Source organism: Dasypus novemcinctus, chromosome 5 (assembly GCF_030445035.2).
Source record: "Dasypus novemcinctus isolate mDasNov1 chromosome 5, mDasNov1.1.hap2, whole genome shotgun sequence".
Taxonomy (NCBI): domain Eukaryota; kingdom Metazoa; phylum Chordata; class Mammalia; order Cingulata; family Dasypodidae; genus Dasypus; species Dasypus novemcinctus.
Genome location: NC_080677.1, coordinates 113,431,841 through 113,443,823, shown reverse-complemented (window position 1 = coordinate 113,443,823; position 11,983 = coordinate 113,431,841).

Sequence of the window (11,983 nt, the reverse complement as noted above, 5' to 3'; positions counted from 1 at the left end):
CCCATCAGCACTGCACATGGGCCAGCTCCACACGGGTCAAGGAGGCCCAGGGTTTGAATGGCGGACCTCCCATGTGGTAGACAGATGCCCTAACCACTGGACCAAGTCTGCCACCAGATACTTTCACTCTTGAAAGTGGTTTGTTCTCCTGAGGTAAACATATGTCCTTATTTTGTTTATACCACCCTCCTTTTACTTGGAATAATCAAAGATAAACTTCAGCCTAACCTGCCCAACAAGATGGTTAATTTAAGATTACTGCATGATTAATTACTTTGTGAGAACCATTTTAGGAGTAATTGCTAGTATTTGTTGAATCACTTCTACAAGTCCCATTCTGCTAAGCACCTTATCTCATTTAATCGTCACAGATAGCCCATGGGATAGGTAATAGTATTACCCAAACATTTAACAGATGAGGAAATTATGCTCAGAGATTACTTGCTCCAAATTGAATGGCTAAAGGGTAGTACAGCTGGGATTTTAACTCAGTGCAGGCTGATTCCAAATCCCAAACTCCTAGACATTAATGCTATGTTGTTTTCTCTCTGGTCATAATAGATTTGCACTATTCTAAGCAATTTACAATTGTTAACTCATTTGATAATGAGAGCAAACCTATGCAGTATCCCCAATTTGCAGGTGCAGAAATTGAGGCACAGAGAAGTAATTATTGTAGACCTGACAGGCTAGGAACGAAGATTCAAATCAAAGCATTCTCTACCTTTAAGGTAAAGCTGTTATTTTGATCACAGAAAAATTAAAACAGAGCTCTGTTTTAATATAAAGGATCTTATTTAAATATAGTTGATACGTAAAAATACATTTTAGGGAAAAGAGTTAATTGTGAGCTCACTCTGTACCTCACATATAGCCAGATTTGAAAGATCTGAATCATCATGTCTTGTATAAATTTAATCTAGGCATTTTTTCCACCAGAGTAAGATAAAGGGAGTTTGGTTGCCAAAGTGATTACATGGCATGGCGAACTTAGAGGAATTTTAAGATCAGGAAGAAAACAATGACTCTTGCTATCACCATTTTTACTCAACATTTTAAGGAGGTCCTAAGCAGTTTACTAAGATAAGAAAAATTAAAGATCTAAGAGTGGTAAAGGAGTAAAATTCATTATTTGCTGGTAATATGATTTTCTACATAGAAATCCCTAAAGCCTCTACAAAGAAATTATTAAAAATAATGTGTTTAGCAAATTCATTAGATACAGCAGCAATATATAATAGTCAATTGCATTTCTATATACTATCAAGCTGTTTAAAATGTCATGAATATAAAATAAGATACTATTTATAATAAAAAGTAAAAAGTATCTGGAAATAAACCCAGCAAAATATGTGCAAGACCTCTTTGAAGAAAATTATAAAACTTTATTGAAAGATATTAAATGGAGATATATGCCATGTTCTTGGACAGGAATACTCAACATAATAGTTTTCCCCAAATCATTCTATCGATTCAATTCTAATGAAAGCTCAGCAAGGATTTTTACCATTAATTGATAAACTGATTCTAAAATTTATATGGAATGCAAAAACAAAACAAAAAAATCACTAAGATGCTTCTGAAGAAGAACCAGGTGGAGTGACTACCCTTGCCCAACTTGTTGTTTATAATTAAAAGGTTATAGTAATTAAGGCAATGTGGTATTGGTACAAAGAAAAGCAAATAGGCCCACGCAATAGAAGAGAGAGCCTAGAAATGAACCCATACATGGAAACATGGTAATGACTGAGTGGACATTGTGATCACAGAGGAGAGGATGGACTCATCAATAAATATCTGTTTGTGGCAACTGTCTATCCATATGGAAAAAATCATGAGAGTTGGTTCTATGTGAAAGAAAAACTATAAAACTTTTAAGTGTCAATATAGGAGAATATTCCTTCCATCTGGTTAAGGAAGGACTCTTAGATCATTTTGAAAAGCCCAAATCATAAATTTGTGACCTTATCTGGACTAGAAACTAGACTGTTTGAAAATCCAAGGGGTTCAAATTGTGTTTCCAAGGAAACCTGATTTCCACACTATAGCTGAGGCAAGGAAGGGGTAGTATAGGTCTCCTTTCTCCCTCGCCTCCCTGATCTCAACCAGAGCAAAGTCCCTTTTATCTGCTGGAATTGTGTGTAGGATTTCATTTGTAAAAAGGGTTCTGATCCTTAAAAAAAGTTTAAGAAAAATTAAGATGAGTCAATAAAGAACCAAGTTGGTATCTTGGAGCTCTCCCTGCTCACTTCCCAAATTTTAGTACCATTTGGTATTTGTAGAGACCTATTTACATGCTCATGTGGCATGTGCTAAGGGGCATATAATAGATTACTCCATCCCCAAGTAAGCTACAAACGATTCCGAGGTGATTAACTCAGAGGAAAGCATGTGCTCTTAGAAGCAGTCTTATAAATGATGTTTTAGTTTGCTTATTTCATACACTATGTCCCTATTGCTCTACTCAGTTGCCTCCCATTTCTTGGATCTCCTTGGAAAAACATTGCAAAGGGATAAGGTGATATAATCTTAGTGCTGCAACTTGCTAACTTTCTGCTACTATAGAAGGGATGGTTTCTTTCTTTGCACAAGAGAAGATAGCTGTAGTTCAATAATTTTCCAGATTATTCTGTACAGGGGAACATACAGCGATAATCTCTTCATGGTAGGGTATTTTGGAAGACAGAGCAGGACATCCTAGCTTAGCTGCTGCATAGCTGGGCACAGGGTGTGTAAAACTGTTTTGGTGGTGGCTCCTGGGACTACAGGGAGGGAAACTTAAGTTCTGTCTAGGTGATATCAGAAGGCAAGGCAAGTTAGGTAACAAGAAGAGTTTTAAGGACACGAGAGCAAGCAGAGTATGTGGCCCCCACTATGTAAGTAGAATTTTCCCCAGGACCCAGCACCTGCTTTCTCAATTTATGGCCTTAAAACGCTGTTTAGGTAGATAGGATCTATACTAAAGAAGCCCCAGCTGGTCCCTGGCCTGCATGAATCACCAGACTACTCCTGACAGTGCCTCAGTGGTCTGGGGGGTTTGGTCCTAGAGCATGGACTGGATGCCCTTCTTGGTGCCGTGGTCAAGGAATGAGGCAGATGGAAGAAGTTTTGCATGTCTAGGTCTTGAGCAGAAAGAAGTCTCCATCCACTCTCCATTCCCTTACCAGGGCCTCCTTAAGCTTACAGTATGGGTGTTTGCTGCCCCCTGCTGGCCACATGGGACTCAACACTAATGTTTACTTAATAACTCCTGAGTTGGTGAGAAGACCCTCACTGCTGGGGAATGGACCTTCTTGTTAACAAAAACAACTCTATTGCCAGAACTACAGATTGAGGGCTTATAATACGTCAGGCACTGTACCGGGCCTTTATGTAAAACTATCTCTTCTCGTGCTCAATTTGCAAGGTAATATTTTTACTCCCTCTAAAAAGAGGAACCGAGGCACAGCGCAGTTAAATGGCTTGCACAGGAATATAGGTGGTAATGGCAGGGCTAGGATTCAAACCCAGATGCATTAGAATTCAAAGTCCACATTCTGAGTCACTGTACAAATTCATGTTCCTGACAGGCTAGATCCTGGGTGAAATGTGTTCTCTCATATTCTCTCTGTTGACAGAAACATATTACTTACCAATCTGTGCCTTTTTATTTTCGTCGGTCCACATCCTGGCAGACTCTTGCATCGTTTTTTGTGATGTGAGAGTCTCGTTTGTGTGCACCACCAAACCTATGACTATTCTAGTCTCTCTCTTTATTCCCTGATCTTTGCGTGCTTTGCTTCCCCCCAGCTTCCTTTCAACATTCTCCCTCTTACAGGGCTCCTTAAACTGGGGTCCAGAAGAGATCTGTGTAGAATTCGAGTTCTGTGAACTTGAAAAAAGAAAAACTGACATTCTATTGTGAATGTAGAAAACAGAGAGAAATAGCAACTGAGATTTCATCACTAATAGAAATTAGAGCTATTTCTATATCATGTTGTTATTATAGCAGACATCTCAAAATTTTTACACTCATCACAACTTTGAAATTGCAGTGGTTATTAGACCTGCCTCTAGATGTGCTATTTAATCATTAATAAAAAGCACATATAACTATACCACAGACTTGTTTTATAATATTTTGGTAGCTGTCTTTCAAAATTATGGAATTCCTTTGGAATCCTGTGCACTTTATTTTATGCATTTCTAACCATTGTTCATAGAAAGGAGCAAAAGGCTTCTGCAACCTGACAAAGGGGTGCTAGCATAAAAATGTTAAGAACCACTGCCCTTGGGAAGCAGACTTGGCTCAATGGATAGAGCGTCCACCTACCACATGGGAGGTCCATGGTTCAAACCCAGGGCCTCCTGACCCATGTGGTGAGCTGGCCGATGCACAGTGCTTATGCAAGCAAGGAGTGCTGTGCCACGTGGGGGAGTCTCTCGTGCAAGGAGTGTGCTCCGTAAGGAGAGCCGCCCCACGTGAAAAAATTGCAGCCTGCCCAGGAGTGGTGCCACACACACGGGAGCTGATGCAACAAGATGATGCAACAAAAAGAAAGATTCCCGGTGCCGCTGACAAGAACACAAGCGGACACAGAAGAGCACACAGTGAATGGACATAGGGAGCAGACAACTGGGGGTGGGGGAGAAGGGGAGAGAAATAAATAAATAAGTCTTTAAAAAAAAAAAAAAGAACCCATGCCCTTGAGTCTATACCAATCTTTGGGCCTCCTGACCCACTAATATGATAACATAGCAGTGACCAGTGGTGGGAGGGGTTGCAGCTCTTCAAATATAGGATGAACATATGGTTTATCTTCCAAACCAGGACACAGCACAAGAGGGCACTATTCACAATTTTGCTGTTTTAATTAATGCCACTTGTATACTTAAAAACGGTTAAAATGGTAAGTTTTGAAAAATTTTAATTGTGCTGATATAATAGACATAAACTGGGATATATGGTCATCCCATCCAAATAGCATATATTGTTGAAACTGAAGAATTAGATAAGAAAATGCCAGGTAATGAAATATAACTTGCAAGAATCAACATGACTCATACCCACTAGGCTGGCAAGAATCAAAAAGTCAGATAATGGCAAGTGTTGGTGAGGATGTAGAGAAATTGGAACCCTCATACACTGCTAGTGGGAATGTAAAATGGTGGAACCACTTGGGAAAACATTCTGGGAGACTCTCAAATGATTAAATGTAGCATTACTATAGGTCCCACCAATTCCACTCCTGTGTATATACCCAAGAGAAATAAAACATGCCCACACAAAAACTTGTGCACGAATTTTCTTAGCAGCATTATTCATGATAGCTAAAAGGTAGAAATAACCCAAATGTCCATCAACTGACAAATGGATAAAGAAAATGTAGTATATCCAGATAATGGAATATTATTTGTCCATATGAAGGATTGAAGTTCAGATATATATGACAACATGGAAACTCTTGAAACATTATGCTAAGTAAAAAAAGTCAGACACAAAAGACCACATATTATATGATTCCATGCATATGAAAGTCCAGAAAAGGAAATCTACAGAGATAAAAAATAGATCAGCAGTTGCTTAGAGCCAGGGCATTGGGTGGAATGAAAGTGGGGATGGTTGGAAGAACAGGGGATGATAACTAAAAGGTACGGGATTTCTTTTTGCAGTGATGAAATGTTCTAAAATTGACCACAGTGATGATTGCACATATCTGCGTGTATACTGAAAACCGCTGAATTGTGCATGCTAAATTGGTGACTTGTATGGTATGTGAATTATCTCTCAATAAAGCGGTTTAAAAAAAGAATCAACATAAAAACTCACATTGTCTGTAACTGTGCTTCTGATAAGACTAGATTATCTACTAAAATTTGACCAGAGAAACCAAAACATAACTAATACAAAATATACCAGCTTCAAAAGAAATAATTATAGCCCATAATAATAGTATAACTAATACTAACTTCTCACTTATTATGGACCAGGCACTACCTCACAGCAGCCCATTGAGGTAGATAATGTTGTTATCCCCATTTTGCAAGTGAGGAAAATTTGCTCTACATCACACAGCTAGAGAGAGGCTGTGCAAACTAGCTCCCGAGGCTGTGTGCTGAGCCATTTGCTCTATTTCTTCCTCAGATCACTTAATGTTAGCAATTTTCACGATCTAAGTGGAATCCAAGAAAATAAAAGATGGAATACCTCAGTCTGTTTATCTTCTACAAGGTAGAAACTGCTTTTATTCTAGATGACTAAACCCCGATATTTGACAGAAATTACTTAAGCAGAGGAGGCAGTCTGGAAGATTTCCGAAGAGAAGTAGAAATCTCCAAGACTTCTGTTTTGTAAGTAACCTGTCATGCATTTGCCATTGTCCTTTGGCTGCACCCCGTGGTTCCCATAAGAAGCAGGATGGGGCAGGGATTAAGAACCCGGGCTGTGTATTACTCAGGGTTCTCTAGAGAAAGAACAGACAGGAGATATCTGTAAATATCTTGAGATTTTTACAAGAATTGTCTTGTACAACTGTGGGGAAGCACAAGTACAAATTCCATAAGCCAGGACACAAGCTGGACACTCCACGAAGGTTTTCAGTGAATTCCCCAGGAGAAGCTGCTGGCTGAAGTAGAGATGGAAATTCTTCTGACTGCTGAATCATCCCTTCTTTTAAAGCCTTCAACTGATTGGATGAGACTTTTCTCATCTTTGAAGGCAATCTTCTCAGTTGATTGCAGATGTAATCAGCCATAGATCCAATCACCTTACTGATGATGTAAATCCAGGAAATGTCCTCATGGTAATAATCAGGCCAGTGCTTGCTTGACCAAACAACTAGACACCAAAACCTGGCCAAGTTGACACATGAACTTAACCATCACAGTCCACCCCTTGTCAACTGGACAGCCATACAGATCTCCTTAAGCCATACTTAATCTCTAAATAAAAACTGTCACAGTCATATTTTCACCTAACAATACTCAACTGTCCTGCTTACAATGAGAAATGCATTAACTCTCCCCAGAAAAGGGTGCAAGTCCTTGGGTTATATTCACTCTTAAACCTGATATCCTATAGCTTAAATACTATGACGTAAAACTAATACAACTCATGTCATATGATAAGGGAATAAGATAGAGAAGAAAACAAAGATATTTGCTTTATGTACACGTAATATAACAAAACAAGGAATAAATATTCACAACTGTTACAGTTATCTGTAATTTCACATGGTCATGGCTCCTATGTATCACTACCTTCTTCCACTACTCACTCCATATTCCCTTTATCCTTAGCAAGCACCTCGGCTGGCCATGGTTCTTTGCCTGGGGTGGGGGTGAGGGGTGACCCAAACCTTCATTCCTGAAGTTCCTGGGCCACTGGTAGTCCTGACTGGATTGGATTATCGCAGTTTTCCGTTGACTTGAATGACAGGGCATTCATGTACTAAGAGATGCCGTAGGGAATCTCCTGTATTCCAGGCAAACTCTTTGTCTCCACTGTGTAATTGCAATTCTGTTTCCCACTGATAGATCAATCACTCCAGCCAGTACAATAATGCTCTTCTTGCCTGTTGATTCAGAGGCATGAGGAACCCAAAGTGGCCAAGTGACAGTCTTAACTTGTTGTTCAGTGGAATCATTGTGTCTTCTGGTAAAAGCACTTCTTTTAGAACTAAGACCTATAGACTAGCAGAGCTTAAGGTTGGAGGGACAGGAAGCAACTTTTTTCCTAGTGGATCACGAGGGTAATAATGAGTGGTGTCACTGCCATTTCCACATCTTGATTCCTAGACCCATGAGTCCTAGCTATGGGAGGAAACAATACCATAGAGCAGACACTGATTTAAAGCATACACAGCCTCCTGGAGAACCCTGCCCCAGCACGGCAAGGTATTGCCACCTAGTTGGTACAGTAATTGAGTCTTCGAAAGGCCATTCCGCTGTTCTATCAACCCAGTTGCTTCAAGATGATAGAGAACATGTTAAGACCAGTGAATTCCATGAGTATGTGCCCTTTGCCACACTTCCTTTGCCATGAAGTGATTTCCTTGATCAGAAGCAATGCTGTGTGGAATACTGTGACAGTGGATAAGGCATTCTGTAAGTCCACAGATGGTAGTTTTGCCAGGAGCACTGAATGCAAGGATGGCAAACCCATATCTGGAGTATGTGTCTATTCCAGTTAGAATAAATTGCTGCTCCTTCCATGTTCAAGTGGTCTGTAGCAGTTTGATATTGTTTATGAATTCCAAAAATAGATATTGGATTGTGTTTGTAAATTGGTCTTTTCCTCTGGGTTTATTAGATTGTGTTAGATTCAGAGGTTTCACTTTTACTTCATTAAATCAAGATTAGGGCTTTTATTTGACCACATATTTAGGGCATGCAGGGTTGAGTTCCCACCCTCTTGGTGGCAGTAAAACAGACTCTCACATGGAAGTAAACACATGGAGAAGAAGAACACAGAGAGTTTAGTTTTGGACTCTGGAGCCTGGGTTGAGAGCGAAGCACCTGAAGAGACCAGAGCCTTGAGCATCTGAGCCCAGGAAAGAGACGAGTCCTCCAGTCTACAAGTGAGAACAGAAGAAGCTGGGACCATGGAGCCTTAGGAGGAAGAAGAAGGCTGAACCCTCACAGAGACCAGCAGCCATCTTGCTCCAACAGGTAAGCAACAGACTTTGGTGAGGGAAGCAACTTATGCTTTATGACTCTGTGACCAAGCTTCTACCCCAAATAAATACCCTCTATAAAAGCCAACAGAATTGTGGTACTTTGCATCAGCACCCCTTTGGCTGACTAATTCAGCCCCTCTATTTTTGTTGGATTTATCTCCCCCTCCTGACACACCCTCCTGACACACAAATGCCTCACTATTAAGTCTAGAGTAGTTGCTACTTCTTCTTTTTTTTTTTTTTTCGAGAAGGAAAAATGATTTATTGATGGCCAGCGGACTTGGAGCTTTCTGTTTCAAACCCGAGCCTTGAACAAGAATTTTGAGTTTCTTTTATACAGAGAGGAAGGGTCAAATTGTTCTTCATTTCAATGCTCAATAGGTTTGAATTAGCATGTATCTCCACATCCTAAGTAAGCTCTTAGCATGGACCTTATACATTCTAGATAAGCTTTTAGCACATTTGGTTTGCATTTTCCCTGAATATTTAAAGTTTATAGACTTTGCATTGCTTAACTGTTTCCTGGGACTGGAGTTGTTGCCATGGTCACCAAGGGCAGGACTGCAGCCTCTTACTGTCCCACACCCACAAGTCACAGACAGCTTAGGTTATCTATGAAGGGACGAACAGCCTCCCACCCATAGCCCACATCATTTTACCCCCTTATGCTGAAGCTTAACTTGGTAAGCTTTGGCATAATTATTGTTGGAGCTATGAGGTGGGTGGCTGTTTGTTGTTTTGATTGATTACTTTCCTTATCAATTTTCAGTGTAGCATCCAGGATCCTGTTTTTAGAAGTTTAGAAATTTTCATTCTAGACAGCAGAATCCTGGGCAGGGCCTGCAGTCATCCTGGGGCCACCTGTGCTCATGAAGATTTCCAGTCAGTCTCCAGATCCATTTATTAATTTTATTTTATCCTTAAAGAGTTTACACCTTTAATCTTAAAGGGGGGCTAAAGGGAGATGGATCTCTTTTCTGTAACTGCTTCCTGCTGGCCATGGGCTGTAGTCATTGCCTAACAAGGTGTAAAACTCTTATTTTAATTGGAGAAAGTTGGATCTGGCATTCTGTACGAAGCTGGATGAAGTTTTCATATGGTTAATAAGATGTTCATTCTGAAAGAAGCAAACTTAATTAAAATTTTGGAATATCCGTTTTTAAAAGAGGACATTGGATTACAGAGGTAGACAAGGTTAGGTGCTTATAAAGATGGCACCCCTTTTTAAAAAGTTGCTTCTTCTTGATCACCAAGACCAGTCAACATGATATCATCAATACAATGGGCCAGCGTGATGTCCTGTGGGAGGGAGAGTTGATCAAGGTCCCTGTGGACTATGTTATGTCATAGGGCTGGAGATTGCTATACCCCTGAGGTAGGATAGTAAAGGGGCATTGCTGGTTTTGCCAGCTGAAAGCAAACTGTTTTTGGTGGTCTTTACTAACAGAAACTGAGAAAAAATATTTGCTGGATCAATAGCTATGCACCAGGTATCTGGAGATGTGTTGATTTGCTCAAGCAATGATACCATATCTGAAACAGCAGCTGCAATTAGTTAAGCTGGTTAAGTTTATGAAAATCCACTGTGATCCTCCCAGATTCATACGTTTTCTGCACAGGCCAAACAGGAGAGTTGAATGGGGATGTGATAGGAATCACCACCCCTGCATACTTCAAATCCCTGATGGTGGCATTAATCTCTGCAATCCCTCCAAGAATCTGGTATTGCTTTTTATTTTAATTTTAATTTTTTAAAATTTATTTCTGTCCTCTTCCTGCCCCCCCCCCCATTGTCTGCTCTCTGTGTCCATTCTCTGTATGTTCTTCTGTGTCCGCTTGCATTCTTGTCAGTGGCACCAGGAATCTGTGTCTGTTTTCATTGTGTCATCTTACTGCTGTCAGCTCTCTGTGCGGCGCCACTCCTGGGCATGTTGCACTTTTTTTGTGTGGGGCAGCTCTCCTTACGGGGTGCACTCCTTGCATGTGGGGCTCCCCTATGCAGGGGACACCCCTGCTTGGCACAGCACTCCTTTTGCACATCAGCACTGCACGTGGGCCAGCTCACCACATGGGTCAGGAGGCCCTGGGTTTGAACCCTGGACCTCCCATGTGGTAGGCAGATGCTCTATCCATTGAGCCAAATCTGCTTCCCTGGTATTGCTTTTGATTTACAATTTTGTTAGAGGGGCAGTTTTATCGCTTCCACTTTGCCTTTCCTAACATAGTAACCTTCACTTCACAAGTCAGGGATCCAATGTGGGGATTCTGCCAGTTGCTTAGTGTACCTATTCCAATTGTGCATTCTTGAACTGGGGGAATAACCACAGAATGGGTCCAATGACTGGCTGAACTCACTGTGAGACAGACCTGAGCTAAAACTCCAGTAATCACTTGAGTTCCATAGCCCTTACTCTAACTGGTGGGCCACAGTGACGTTTGGGAATCTTGGAATTAATGTCACTCTGAGCCAGTGTCTAATAATCCATGAAATGTCAGACCATTTCCTTTTCCCCAGTGCACAGTTATCCTAATACAATGTTGTAGATTGCTTTGGGGAAGCATGGGAGGAAGATTAACGGTATAAATTTTGGCAGTGTAACAGGGTCCTTCCCTAAGGGGACCCAGCCCTCCCTTCATTCAAGGGGCTCTGGGTCTGTAGAGGGTCTCAAGTCTGGGAACTGATTAAGAGACCATGACTCTCTGTTTTTGTAATTCAGGTTAAACTTTGGTTTACTTGACCTAGAACTCTTGTACAGCTCAAGTAAGAATTTAGTAGGCTCCCCATCTATTTTACTTCTAGGTACCCCATGATTTAATAGCCAGTGCCATAGATCTCTGTGACTCAGACTATTTTGTTTGCTGCTTTGAGTCTGCTGTTCATTGTGATAGCCACGCTCACCTTGTCTGTCACCTTGTGTTGTCACTTGGCTTCTGCCAACCTAGGATCTGATCACCCGCATTGTGTTTAAGGGTCCCAGTTCAGTGACAGCAATCCCCACAGTGATAACTCACCTACAGAGAAGAGCAACCACAGAGCTCTTCAGGGAAGATGGAGTTTGGCTCACAACTTTATTCCTCATAGTCCAGGTAAAAGGTGTGCCCTCTGGACATTGCTTGGTTTGGGTGAGCAGGTAAATCCACTCTGAGCATTAGGATCCCTTCATCTTTGTTACGCAGGGGCAGTTCAACCTCAGGTAATACAGGCTACTTTTTCATCCATGTTTCATCCAACCACCTGAACAAACTGCTACAGCCCTTTCTAACCCCTCAAGCTGTAACACTGAATCCAGAATCTCTGCTTAGTGGGCCCATATCAATAAATTCTG